We start from the raw sequence: 13,591 nt of genomic DNA, 5'->3' as shown, positions 1-13,591 counted from the left end.
CCTTACCAGCCCTCAACCCTTGTTTACTGGAGCAACTACTGAAAAAGATGCCAATGTGGAGGCCAAAAGTGCTTCCTCCTACCCCTACTCTTTTTGAGATTAGAACTCTCAGGCTATAAAAATCGTAGAGACCAGCATTTCTAATCCCATCCCTTGGTACGATGGGAATTAGAAGGCAAGTGAATCTCCCCGAAGCCAGCTTGGTTTACATGTGAATTCCAGACTAATTGGGGCTACTTTGTGAGACCCTGTAAGGGGCATGCGCCGGGTGGGGGGGGGTCGTATGTAAATGGAGAAAAGTGAATTAGTTTCTCATTCTTACCACAATCCCACTTGGGATGCAGTTACTGTGGATGACTCACAGATGAGGAAACCCATGATTAAAGCAGTAAGTGCCTATTCCTAGTTACAGAAAGGAACTTGTGTGTCTCTTGACCTCATAAGTCAGCCCTCAGCATCTACCTGGAGTTGTCTCATTAACCCTAGCCCACAGCACTGCCGCCTTCCCACTCCACGGGCATGTAGGGCCTTGTTTGCCGGAGCTCTCCCACCCGCCCCCAGCTGGCTTCATCTCATTCTGGAAGTTAACCATGACAGTATGTTGGTATCAAGGAAGCCCCGTGCTATACCACCGCCTTTGCCATACAGATTTTAACCTGCATACAAGTTCTTTGTGCACAGGTCATGCCTACTCATCTGTTCATTTGCTGAGACCAGGTCTCACCAGATAGCCTAGGCAGGCTTCAGACTTGCCTAGTTGAGGCTATCCTCAAACTCACCTTTCTGCCGCCCGCCCCAGGCTCCAGAGCTCTCAGGTTACACTCTGGTGCCACTTTACTCAACTTCTGTTCGTTTTACTCACCTTGCCTTCTGGAGCTCTCCAGAATTCCTGCCTCTGGAATTGCTATCTCAGAGTCAACCCTGACTTTCTGGAAAGATCTTCTAAAGCTCAGAGTTCCGAGAAGTCTACATAGCCCCTTGCCTCTGCCTTCTGGGCCACCTATTGCTTTATCTGGGTCTCCATGATGAGTCTTAAGAACACCTGAAGGGCAGGTCTATGGCTTCCACATCCTCTTTTGTGATTTCCTGTGGACCTAGCACAGTTCTGGCCTCAAGGAAACATGACCATTCCTATCCCTCAGCTTTTGCCCCTGGATACAGCCTTTCACCTCTACACCCTTCCTCAAATCCACTTAGAGGTAAATTAGACCCAGGAACAACAACCCAGCAAGCAAGTGTTGCTGGTTTTCACAGGACTTTCAGAAAAGACTAAAATTAGAAGCCAATGCTGATTTTTTTTTTTGAGACTTAAAGTAAGCTCTGATTTCTCTCTAAAAACCTAAAGATTTGCTACTGTTGGCTCCCATTCTATTTGCAGCGATAGGCAGATAGGAAGGAGTAAGTGCCGTCTTCGTGGGTGGGCAAGCTCTAGTTTGCCCGTAGTCCCTGCTTTCCTACTTGGGATACTTTTGAGATGTCTTAGCCCCCGAAGGTTTCAAGTTTATGATTCACAGACATGGAATATCTACCTCCTTCTAGAAGCACCATCTTCATTGCCCCAGGAGCAGAAGTTCATGAAGCATACTCTGTCCAATACCCACACATCAGGCTGCCGATGAAAAGGGGAAATTAAACAGAATTTGTGGGTTCCTCCAGGTGGCTGATTACTCCTAAGAGCATGACATAACATCTGGGGACGGTAGGTGCCAAGTTGCCATTTGTGGAAGGAACAGTAAATGATTGGCAAGGCGCATCTGCATGGGAGAGAGAGGTGAAGACAAGACCATTCCAAGAAGTGTGAGAAGCCTCTGGATGTGACGCCTGCAACTTTATCTTCCTGGGTCAGCATTTCACTGTCAGCAGACACCTTGTCTGTTCAGATATCACAGTGAGTGTGTTAAATGAGACATTTTCCTGAAGTAACTTCACAGAGGCTGTGGGATAAAAAAAAACCAGGGTGCATACCCTGTGCTCCAACAGACCTGTAGTCCCCGGAGAGAGGGAGGAAATCCGGATCTAGAACGGACATTCTCTTGAGAGCCTCCAAAAGCAGTGGCACTCTAGGAGGCATGGACAGGCATCCAACCAGCATCTTTATTTAAGCCTCAGCAATCCTGGTGGGTAGGTATTATGCTCAAATGTACAAACAAACAAGAAGACAGAAATTTAAACTGTCTGAGTAACTGCTAAGATCACGTGGGTTTTGAATGGTTCCAAAACATTTGGTTTTGTTGTTGTCGTTGTTTGCTTGTTTGTGATATGGCATTTAACATAAAGGGTAAGCCGAGGTCTAATCCCTGGTAGATCTAAAACCTTTATTCCTTCTGTATTTCACGCAGTGTAGTCATTAAGAACACAAGCTCTGAAGACAGAGTTCCTAGTAGATGCCCTAGCTCTTTGTCTTCTTAAAACATTTAAGTGTTTTGAACAGTGGCTGGCCCTAGCCAAGTGCCCCCAAAGCATTAGCAATTGTCAATCTATTTATCCTGTTTTCTTCCAGCCATGCCTACAGCTTGCTCCGCTTCCATTGAGTCCAGACCTACATCCTCTGTCTCTACCCTATCTGGATCCCCAGCTTCTGTCCACCCAGATGCAGCATGACCCCTTTTGGCCTCAGTCAGGCTGAGTGGCTTCCTTTGCTGGGTCTCGGTGGCTTCTCTATGGCTTCCTTCCTCCACCATCCAGCTCTAAGACTGGTTTCGTGACCTCAGATACTATCCTCCGTGTCTTGGAGATCCTCAGAGGCAACCGTGATCTCATTCCCCAGAGGCAATTCTTCCCTCTAGGCTTCCCACCAATCTCTTCAGTCTTCCGAAACCCAGAGCAGAGGGAGAATCACCCAAGATTCTTTTGCCATCTTCCCTGGCCTTCGATAGGCTTTGCAGTAAGAGGCAGGACCAGTTCCTGGTGGTAGAGAAGAGAGTCTGGGCCACAAAGACTGTGCTAACCAAGGGGCCACTTGTGCTCAGCACTGTTTGGGCACTCGGCTCCCAGCCTCACCTCTTTGGCCCATTCTCCCATCACTTTTTGCTAAATGAGTTGGCCCAATGGTTCCCCATTCTTTTATTTTCCAGAGGTCTGTCAACAACTCATTTGGATTTTACATGTGAAGTTGCCGTGAGCAACCTTCCTTTCACTATGAGATTGGGACAAAATGTTGCAAGTGGGTTGCCCTATTTCTTTATCAACAGAATATTCCTTTGGCAAAACCTCATCAAAAGTACTCTCTCTCCCCACCCTCTGCACTCGCTCTGACACTGAGACAACAATGGGGCTTTGAGGAGCTCTGATACACTAACCCAACTTCTTACTGCAGAACTACTGCTCTCCTGCAGTACAGAGGAAAACCAAGGACTCTCCAGTGCTCTTTGGCACTTCCCTCTTCCTCATTAGACATTGCCCGTCTGTCCACTAGGACTGTGATCAGCATAGCTTTCATCCATCTGTATGAATCAACCTCTCCTTCCCTCCAGCCCCAGTGACACAAAGCCCTAACCTCTGATTGCTCTTCCTAAGCCAGATCGATTTCAGTTAGTGGGATCTTCCTAAAGTACACCACTTTGTCTCCACGGGTCTGCTTAAACCCTTTAGTGTTTCACACTCACCCTACGATCCAAAATCTGGAGTTGCCTTCATGGCTCACCAGCTGGGGGCTCTCTAGTCTTATCCCTGGGCTCAATCTCAAACCTGTATGTTGCTGTGGATCCTCAGGGCCACCAGTCTTCTGTATTCATGCCTGCTGCCCTGGGTTGCAGGGCGCCTGCACTCGATGGATGTCAGTAGGCAGTTATTCCGTGGCTAACTGAGCCTGGCCCCAATGCTGCGCTGGTCCGACAGTGCTTGTCCAGGTAGATGTAGTACTGAATTTCCTTATCAACACAGAAAGTAGCTGGTCCAGCCACCCAGAGCCAAGCTCTACCCACTATCTTAGGCTTGCTCCTTCTGACCTGATCAATAACTTTGATCGTTTTCTAGAATGATAGCAATGCTATTATGGCTTCTGAATTGCCTTTTGTATTCTTGTCTTTTAAGATTGGTGCATAGTTTTTGCTTATAAAATTAATTGACTTCATACACTCAAGAACTGGATTACAAAGTCTGACACTGTAAAGGTAGTCTTGTTGAGCCTAAACATCCAAAAGTTAGAGTTCAGAATTGAGGGTATAGTTCAACGATAAGGCACGTGCTTAGCTGTTCAAAGCCCTGGATTCCACCTTCAGAACCAAAAGAGAGTTAGGATTCTGGCTCCATTTTCCCCAAGAAGGTAGGTGCTGTGAGCAGAACCTACTTTTTTAGCAACTACTACAAAACTAAAAAGGGAGAATTTAGTTCAAGGCAAAGCCTTGAGCGTTCCCTGTGTACCCTTTCTTTTCCTCCCCTCTCCAAGGCTGCCCTTGATGTCTCAGTCTGATTTCATTTAGATAAGCTTGCTAGAGTGCCTTGGGTATAAAGATGCTCCTGACCAAATCTGCGGCAACCTACCACCACGTTTATTATGCAAGTATTTATTGCAAAGGTGGCCCGTGCCTGGAATTCTAGTACTCTGAGGCAGGAGCATCAAGAGTTCTAGGCTAGTCTAGGCTATATAGTGAGACCTCGATTCAAAATTAAATGCATTAAAGTAGATCGTGTTTTTAATTACTTATAAGCATACGTGTATGCGCGCATACGCATGAGTCTGTGAGCCTGTGGGACCAGAGAAGTCACATACTCTGTGAAACTCCCTGACCTGAGTGCTGAGAATCTAACCTGGCCACTGCAAGAGCAGTAAGCAGTCTTAACCACTGAGGTTTTTTTGTTTTGTTTTGCCAAGGCAGGGTTTCTCTGTGTAACAGCCCTGGCCATCCTGGAACTGACTTTGTAGACTAGGCTGGCCTTGAACTCCCAGAGATCTGTCTGCCTCTGCCTCCTGTGTACTGATGTTAAAGGTGTGCTCCTTCGAGACAAACAGGCACTCTCTTTATACTGTGTTTCATTCCCAACCCAATAACTTCAATCAAAATAATAAATCACATCCTAGCAGTGTTAGCGCACGCCTTTAATCCCAGCACTTGGGAGGCAGAAGTCTCTGAGTTTGAGGCCAGCGTGGTCTGCAGAGTAAGTTTCAGGACAGCCAAATCTACACAGAGAAACCCTGAATTAGAAAAACAAACAAACAGATAAAACAATAGATTACGTGGGCAACTTTGTTAAGCCAGGAAAAGGGTGCTAGAGAGGCACGATCAAGCACACAGGTAGGGTTGGAATAGCGTTCATGCCAGGTCAGGAAGAACAGCATTAAAATGGATCGAAGGGTTGGTGGCTCAGTTCTTAGCACAGCAATGGTAAAGCACAGGGCCATATGCCTGCAATACCAGTACTCAGAAAGCTGAGGCCAGAAAATCACCATGCTAGGGTTGGCTACATAACAAGTACCAGACCAGCGACGGGTACATAGCAAGGTCTTATAACAACAACAACAACAACGAAACTGATAAGGGTGGACGAAATAAGAAGGATCTTTACAAATTTTTTTTTGTTGTTCTTTTTTTTCGGAGCTGGGGACCGAACCCAGGGTCTTGCGCTTCCTAGGTAAGCGCTCTACCACTGAGCTAAATCCCCAGCCCCCAAATTTTATTATTTTTTTTATTTCAATGTCTCTCTTGCCCTAGCTTTTAAACTCTGTCTACTTCATAACTAATACCTGTCTTTGCCACTTGGCAGCCCCTGCACGCAGTGGTAGCCCCCGCATGCAGTGGTAGCTTGGCAAATGGATCTTAACTGAGCAGTGGATTGGTGAGGTGGGCAGAGGGCAGAGGACCTGAGAGAAGAGGACGGGCAGGAAAATGCCTTCATGAGCAGGCTGGTGGGAAGGTGTGGCGGGCATAGGAGACCTTGGCACATTCTCTGAGGTGTGGAGTGCTGCTGTCCCTAGAACAGCACGGGGCTGAACTTAGTGACCGCTCCGCGTGGGAGTGGGCTTCTCAGAGGACAATTGAGAAGGAGGCATAGGATAGCCAGTGGATTACAGTGGGGTTTCTCAGCTTGGGGGGAAAGGATAATGTGGAAGGAGATTGTGAGACTAGGAAGAGGTAGCCTCCAATGAGGGCGCTACAATTGGGATTCATAGAGTCATTGCTCCGATGTCTTAGGCGGACGCCCCTAGTAGGGCTGAGACTGTTCTCTGGGGAGACCTAACAACCTCTCCCACAGAAAACAGTCTTGTCACTTCTTGGTGACAGTCTTCACACTCTACAGAACATGTAGAACTATGGCCTCTCCCCAGACTCAGGCGTCCGGAAGAGGTGGGTGCTGTGCCTGCGAGTAACCAGGTATCAAGAACAGAAAACCCCAGCTATGTGTAGGTCAGTGAATGGGACGCAGACGTGTGTGTGCCTTGGGCATGCTGGCCACATGACAGGCCGCAACTGCTTTCCAATGAGGGCTTCTCCTTTTTCCTCTCTGGGGCCAGGCAAATGCCAGGGAGGAGAGGGTATTGAGGTGCTGTGGAGCCCCTAAAAACCAGGCTGGTTTTCATCCTTTCCCAGCCTCAATGGTCCACAGTCTAAGTTCTGTCCAGAAGCACTGGAGAGGGAGGTTGGGGGAGGGAGAGAGGTGCTGAGATGAGCTAGGATTTGCTGAGTCTTACTATCTAAGTGGCAAATTCTTTAGCCGGAACTAGCCAGCTCAGGGCCTTGCAAACAGTCAGGATTGGGGAGCAACCTCAGCAACCCTAATAACTACAACCGTATAAAATTGACTCAAGTCCAGTCTCAGCAACCTTGCAATGACCCCGACCTGTACCCTTCCACTCTTGGTCAGGAGGTTGCAGGCTGACTCTGGAGCACAGTGTCCTCTCCAGGCTGGCTTCCTGCCCACTCAGATTCTTCCATTTTAAAATTCCTTTCACTCCTCTCCCTTCCCTTCCTCACTTATTTTCTCTTATTTCATTTTATTTTTCGTAGAGCCAGGGATCAGCTGAACCCAGGGCCTCAAACAGGCTAGGCAGGCATTTTATCACTGAATTACACTCCCAGCCCAGAACCTCATGGCGGATTTCATTAAACGTTCCTTCAACAACTAACAGAACCCATTGAATACCTCATCCTGTTCAGCCAGCATCAGCCACAACCCAAGTAGGACTGAGAGCATTTGCTACTCCATTCCTGTAAATAGAACAAGCCCTTGAGGGTGGGGCAAGGTGCCCAGGCTGTTCTGAAACACTGCACTTTGCAGAGGCTGCCCCTGGGGAGCTCAGGCAGATGCATAAGGTGGCTTGCCAGGGAGGCCGGCTCCCCCCACCCCCCACCCTGTGCTTATCTCCCACTGGCAGCTGCGTGTTCACGCTCGTTGCTTCTGCTCCTGCAGCGTGTCTGACAGACTCTCCGTGTGTGTAGTGGTATGCATGTCCATATGTGTACTCACCCATGTCTACTCCAGACAGGCACAGGGTGTGCTTGGATGGATCTGGTGTGCCCTTCTCTGTCAACACGAGTGTAGATCGGGTCCTCTACAGTCCTGCACCTCACTCTACTTGCAGTCTCTGAGGAGGGAGCGTGCTCCTTCCTGAGCCTGGAATAGCTTTCTCCTTTTCCAGAGAATCCCCATCAAGCCCTTCTCTCCCCCTGGGTAAGCTGACTAGCTGGACTGACTGGCATAGTACACACGGGAGCATCATGTCCTTCCGAGGTTGGTCTGGGCTGACTTGTCATTATCCCCACACCCGAGGCCCAGGGCATGGCTCTTAATAGCTTGTCCAGAAAGCTTTGCTGAATGTGTGGGTTTTGGACTTGGCCAGGGACGCAGCGATGCACATTCATAAATACATGGAGTTGGCTGTGGTCTGGCATGGTAGCCACCTCTGTTTTGAGTAATTTCCCATGGCATTCTAAGAAATTATAAGCCTACCACTACTTTCCTTTAAAATTTTGAATTACATCTTCATTCTGTACTTGTGCTGTGTGTGGGTGTGCATGCTCTACTGCGTGGAGGTCGGTGGAAGACTTTCAGGTGTTGGTGTCCTCTACCATGGGGGTCTCAGGGATTGAACTTAGGTTGTCGGGAAGCGCGGGCAGCAGTTGAGCCACCTCACCCGACCCCAGACTACAACTGTGGAAAAAAGGCTCTGAATTCCCTTTTTAGGTTGGCCATGTGCATCCCCTGCAACAAAGAAATTCCGTTCCTGAGGATGTACCTAGAGGACCCAGAGAGGCATGTTTGCACCAGAAGGAACATCCTGTAGCAGTCGGAAACTAGAAATGTCCAAATGCACATCAGGGTAGACTGGACATTAAATTGCACAATTCCACAGGAGGGAGCACTAGACAAGAAAAAAACTTGAGCGGGTCGTAGTTCTGCTCATTAGCCTGGAAGGAGAACCAGCAGTGTAATACAGCGATGAACCATAGCAGCACACACACACACACACACACATGCACACACAAATATACACACAAACATATGCACACACAAACATACACACACAAACATACACACACATATACACACACATACAGACACAAACATACACACACAAACACACACACACAAACACATACACACAAACACACACACACAAACACACACACACAAACACGCGTGTGCATGCACACACAATGTAAGTCTAACTATAAAAAGTTAAAAACCTAGCATGCTGTGTAGAGATACACAGACAGGTAAGAAGCCGCCTTTAGAAAACCAACCTATGCTGGCACACCTGTGGGAGGCTAAAGCAAGAATCCAGCCAGAGCCTGGATTTTAAGGCCAACCTAAACAACGTAGTAAGCCTGTCTCAAAAGCAACAAATAAACAAACGAAAACTTAATTATTGGGGGCTGTTGGTGTACCATGGGGGCAGGACCCTTGCCTAGCATGATCTAGGCCCCAGATTCCACCCCAGTACCATAAAAAATAAAATGAAATAAAATAAAATGGACAGGGGCTTCAAATGAGTCATTTGAACTTATTTACAAAACAAAGTAAAACAACAAAAATTGTGGTCTTGTTCTGTAGCCCAGGCTGTCCTGGAGCTGGCCGTCCTGCCTCAGCCTTGCAAATGACGGGACTGCAGGTTTGAGCCACCAAACCTGCTCCTCCCTCTTTTTTTGACACTGCATGTATGTGCTTTCTTACGTGCGAGTTACTGTGGAAAGAAAGAGCAGTGTGTGGCCCTCCTCTGCCCCCCTTTTCCCGCTACCCCCCATTCCGTCCCCAGCCAGCAGAGGAGGGGCCAAGTTCCTTATAACAGTTTCTTTCTTTATCTCTGAGTGGGTCAGAGGGATATGGGGTGAGGGTCTCCCTCTGCAGCTGGGCCCTGGCCACTCCAGGGTGGGAAGAGATGGGGAGAGCAGGGTCAGGCGAAGCCGGCTGGCTCTGCTGTTCGTGCCAACTCTGGATTAGGCCAGGACTCCGGTCCACCTGTCGTTCCCTCATCCAGCATGAGCTTAGCTCCTGCGTACCTTCTGCAAGCACCGGGTGCTGCTGAAGCTTCAGAGAACTGGGAGGGCTTCGTTGTTACTGCAGGTTGTTTGTTCTGTCTCACCACAATGCTGGTCCCAAACCGGAAATCCTCCTGCCTCTACCTCCTGAGTGCTGGGACTAGGGACATATGCCATCAATGATGTCTGGCAGGAGATGGTTTTTGACCTCCAAAATCTAACAGTATTACTAAGGTGACCACAACACAAGTAACTATGTTATCAGCAAAATAGGGCACAGGCATCACATGACTGCTCATCAGAAACAGGGTGACATTCCCACACAGACAGTGCAGTCACCGAGCTAGCCCTCCAGTTTACAGTCTAAAGGCAGAGAAACCGATTCATCAAATAATAAAACCCACTGTGCAGGAGGGTGATGGGGATGGGGAATGGGAGGTTGGGAGGGGGGTGGTGGTGGGGGGTAGGAATCGCCTCCTGCTGAGTATTCTGGTTAATCTAATCTAACAGCAACCAGGATCCAAGAAATACTTGGGAGAAATGGGGCTAGCAGCTCTATCTGAGAGTGGGCAGGTGTACTCTAGAATTGTCGGAACAGTTCTAGAGTTCTAGAACAGCAGAAGCTGTAGTCTGGAACTGTCCCTTGCTGAAGGAAACAGGTGGCATGCATGAAGAAGAGAGTCCCCACCTCGCCTTTGAACGTGTTGTGCGCCCATGGATGCGCATGTGCGAAGGCAGGAGGAAGGTGAGTGGGGTGTGGATGAGGTAGGGAGAGAGGACTGAAGAAAGGCTGAAGAGTTCTTCTGAGGGGCCCTGCGGGGAGGCTTTAGGAATGGGAAAGAGCACAGTGCAGAGCTGGAAGGACTTCCTGGATGAAGAAACAGCTGGGGCAAAGGGCCAGCCTAGAATAAGGCAAGGAGGACTACTCACAACCTGCTGGGCTCGGCAGTGGAGAGGGGAGTTGCAGAAAGAGTCAAGATGGATCCAAATAGTGTTTGCTTTGCAAATCCTTAGGTCCTCCCCTCCCCCAAGACAAGGTCTCAATATCCTGTGAGCTGGAGCTCTCTCTAGACTAAGATGGCCTTTGAACTCACAGAGACTTGCTCCCCAAGTGCTGAGATTAAAGGCATGCGGCACCCGCTTCCCTTTAACACTGGGTCTAGAGTGTTGCTCAGGTAGCCAGCCTCAAGTTCCTGGGTCTAAGTGAGCCTCCTGCTTTGGTCTGCAAAGCATCTGGGACAAAGGTGCTGAAAGGTTAGATCTTTATTTGGGGGCATTTCCCAGACAGTTTTACTTATGAAATCCAAGCTTGTTTTGAACTGGATATGTAGCCAGCTCAGGCCAGCCTCAAACTCACAGTAATCCTTTACTTCAAGCTAGTGAGTGCTTGGGAACACAGGATGCCACTATGCCCAGTGTAACCTTTGACCTTGAGTGTGCTGGGATGCATGCTAGGCGAGGTTCCATTGTTCTCTCTGGCTCTGGGTGGAGGTACGGTTCAGGGTCCTGGCCTGGAAGAAGGGAGGCAAGTTGGATTGTTGTGGAGAAGTGGAATTCCAGAATGGCTCCAGGTTAGAGGAAGTAGGTGGAGCTGAGCAGCAGAGAGCCCCCACCATGTCTAGTGTAGCTCTGAGTTCCTGCACTGTGGGGCTGAACACAGGCAGAAGCAGAGGCTGGTATGTGCCCCACCCTCACAGTTTATCCCAGGGGCATGCCTAATGCTGGACAGGACTCATTGGATAGTGAAAAAATATGAACATGTTACAAGATTGTCATAAATGACAGTTATGTGCATTAAAGCACTATCCTTTGGAGGACCTACAATTAAATCAATCAATCAATAGGGCACTTAGAAGCATGAATAGCCACAAAGAAACTCCTTACAGATTCAAAAGTGGTTTTGTCCAGGGGGAATGGGAATAGTATAGGAAGGAGGGACAGACTTTTCTTTTCAATAAACTTTTAAAAGCTTACATTGCTTTGAAGGCTGGGGAGATGGCTCTCAGGTTAGGGGCACTTGTTCATTGAGAGGCCCTCGCTTGGGTTTCCTGCTGTCCAAAAGGCAACTCACAACATAGTTCCAGGGAATCCAGCCCCTCTCCTGGTCTCTGCCGGTATCAGGCACACAAGCAGACACATGCACGCACTCAGGCAAAATACTCATACACATAAAATACGTTTTGAAAAGAATTAAATTATTGTTTTAAACTGTGACCATAATTTTTAAAAAATACAACAGTCATCTTTACTGTTTATGATCTCCTTGTTTTTGTTTGGCCTTCTTATATGAGATGGTGGTGATAGAGGATGTTGCTTTTCCCATGCCGTCATTTAGTAAAATAGGAATTCACTGGGAAATTTCAGTCTTGGAAATCGCGTATCCAAACTACGCCGCTGGCAAAGTGGGAAAGTGGAGCGTCCAGAAAGTCCGCGCGCCTGCGACTCCGAGGATGGCCGGTAGGGGTCAGGCGAGCTCCATGCAGCGCCGACTGAGCGGGTCCGGAGAGTCCTCGCTGCGATCGGCCGCCCGCTGAGCCTTAAGGCAGGAGGAGTCTTAGAGAGAGCACTTTCGATCTGCGGTGGGCAGATAATGGATGGCCATCTGGGTTCGAGGGTTCCAGCTCCCAACAGGGCACTCAGTGTGCTAGGCGTTCCCTACACCCTGCATGCTGTTGCTTTATTCGGGCTCTGGCCCCACCCAGCCTGACAGGCGTCGGTGCGTGTCTGGCTCACTTGTTCCTAGGTTTGAGCAACTCACCTTGCAGGGCTTTGCATGGGGTCCTTAAGCAATCTTGCCTCTAGCAAAGGTCAGGGAAGGAGTGGATGTGTGAAGTGAAACAATATTATAGATGTAAGGGATTACCACTGGGAATTGGGGCTACGCCTCAGGTCCCTGGGGAGAAACTCCCTCAGGCCCAAGTTGGACTGTCGTAAATACACCCCCCTTCCCAAACAAAAATAAAAACTGTGTGGCCGCCTTAGCCCAGTGTCATTCCCAGGGGACCTAGGTGTCTACTGGTACTTGTCACTAGACTCTGAAAAGGAGCAAGACCTGGCCACACTTAATACTTCTCATTAGCGCCCCCCAAGCCCAACCCCCATCCACTTTTAGACACAGTTTGCTTTGTCTTTTATTTAAAAACATTTCTTGTATGTGTCACATAAAAATCAAGAAAACAGGGGCTGGGGATTTAGCTCAGTGGTAGAGCGCTTACCTAGGAAGCGCAAGGCCCTGGGTTCGGTCCCCAGCTCCGAAAAAAAAGAACCAAAAAAAAAAAAAAAAAAAAAAAGAAAAAAAGAAAACAATCACACTATTCCTGTTGCTATAGCTGGATACACACTGATTGGGCAATAACAGAAATTTAGCTTATGGTTCCAGAAGCTGATATGAAAAGCATGGCACTCCCATCTCCTGCATCATAACACGGTAGGTGACCTCACATGGCAGAGCAGGCACACTTTGTAAAGATTCCCTTTACAAAGCCACTAAAGCCATGAGGGTCTTAGGACCCAAACCATTAACAAATGGTTGGGATTACGGTTTTTTAACAGGTAGCTTCTGGGCCACACTCTCAAGTTGGTAGGATTCCTATGGGCACGACCGGGTGACATGTGCATTCTGTTATCTTATGGAGGCCAGAGGACAACTCTCCGTCCACCACAAGGGTTCTAGGGCTCCATCTCAGGTTGTCTGGCTTGGTGACAATGTGCAGGCTTGCAGGTCCCCTGCCTCATTTGGAACATCCTCTGTGGTTGTTTCAGGGATCTTTCTCAGCTGGTCACCGTATCTACTGCATTCGTGAACACAGCAGTACCCAGAGCGAGAAAGTTAAGGGGCAACCTCGAGCTCTGGGACGTCCTCTTAAGATGAGACTGGATTGGGGTCGGTAAAGCGCGAACTCCACCTGTCTCAGCCCTCAGCCCTCAGCCTGGGCTCAGCACTGCTGGGCTGGGAGCCAGGAAAACCAGTTTTATTTTTGGGAACTCAGATGGATGTGGTAATCCACTGCTAGGGCGCTATCTGTGACAACTCAAGGTTGGGATGTTTCTGCTGCTAGCCCATTTGGATGCTAGCTCCAATTCTGACCTTGAAAGAGTCAGATATTAAAACAAAACAAAACAAAAACCCCTGCAGAGTTTGGTCTGGGCATGGTGGTTGCACATTACTTTAACCT

The 13,591-nt window shown here is 48.5% G+C and overlaps 1 long non-coding RNA gene across 1 annotated transcript; it reads right to left on the bottom strand.

Annotated features, from left to right (window-relative positions):
- Positions 1 to 8,921: 8,921 nt before the first annotated feature.
- On the bottom strand, positions 8,922 to 9,986 carry LOC134486300 (uncharacterized). Its single transcript, XR_010065108.1, has 2 exons — positions 9,438 to 9,986; positions 8,922 to 9,121 (listed from the first exon to the last, which is right to left on the bottom strand). It is a non-coding gene; the product is annotated as an uncharacterized LOC134486300 (long non-coding RNA).
- Between the last annotated feature and the right edge of the window lie 3,605 nt (positions 9,987 to 13,591).

Source organism: Rattus norvegicus, chromosome 3 (assembly GCF_036323735.1).
Source record: "Rattus norvegicus strain BN/NHsdMcwi chromosome 3, GRCr8, whole genome shotgun sequence".
Taxonomy (NCBI): domain Eukaryota; kingdom Metazoa; phylum Chordata; class Mammalia; order Rodentia; family Muridae; genus Rattus; species Rattus norvegicus.
The sequence above is the reverse complement of the archived record's forward strand: the minus strand, read 5'-3'. Positions and strand labels throughout refer to the sequence as shown.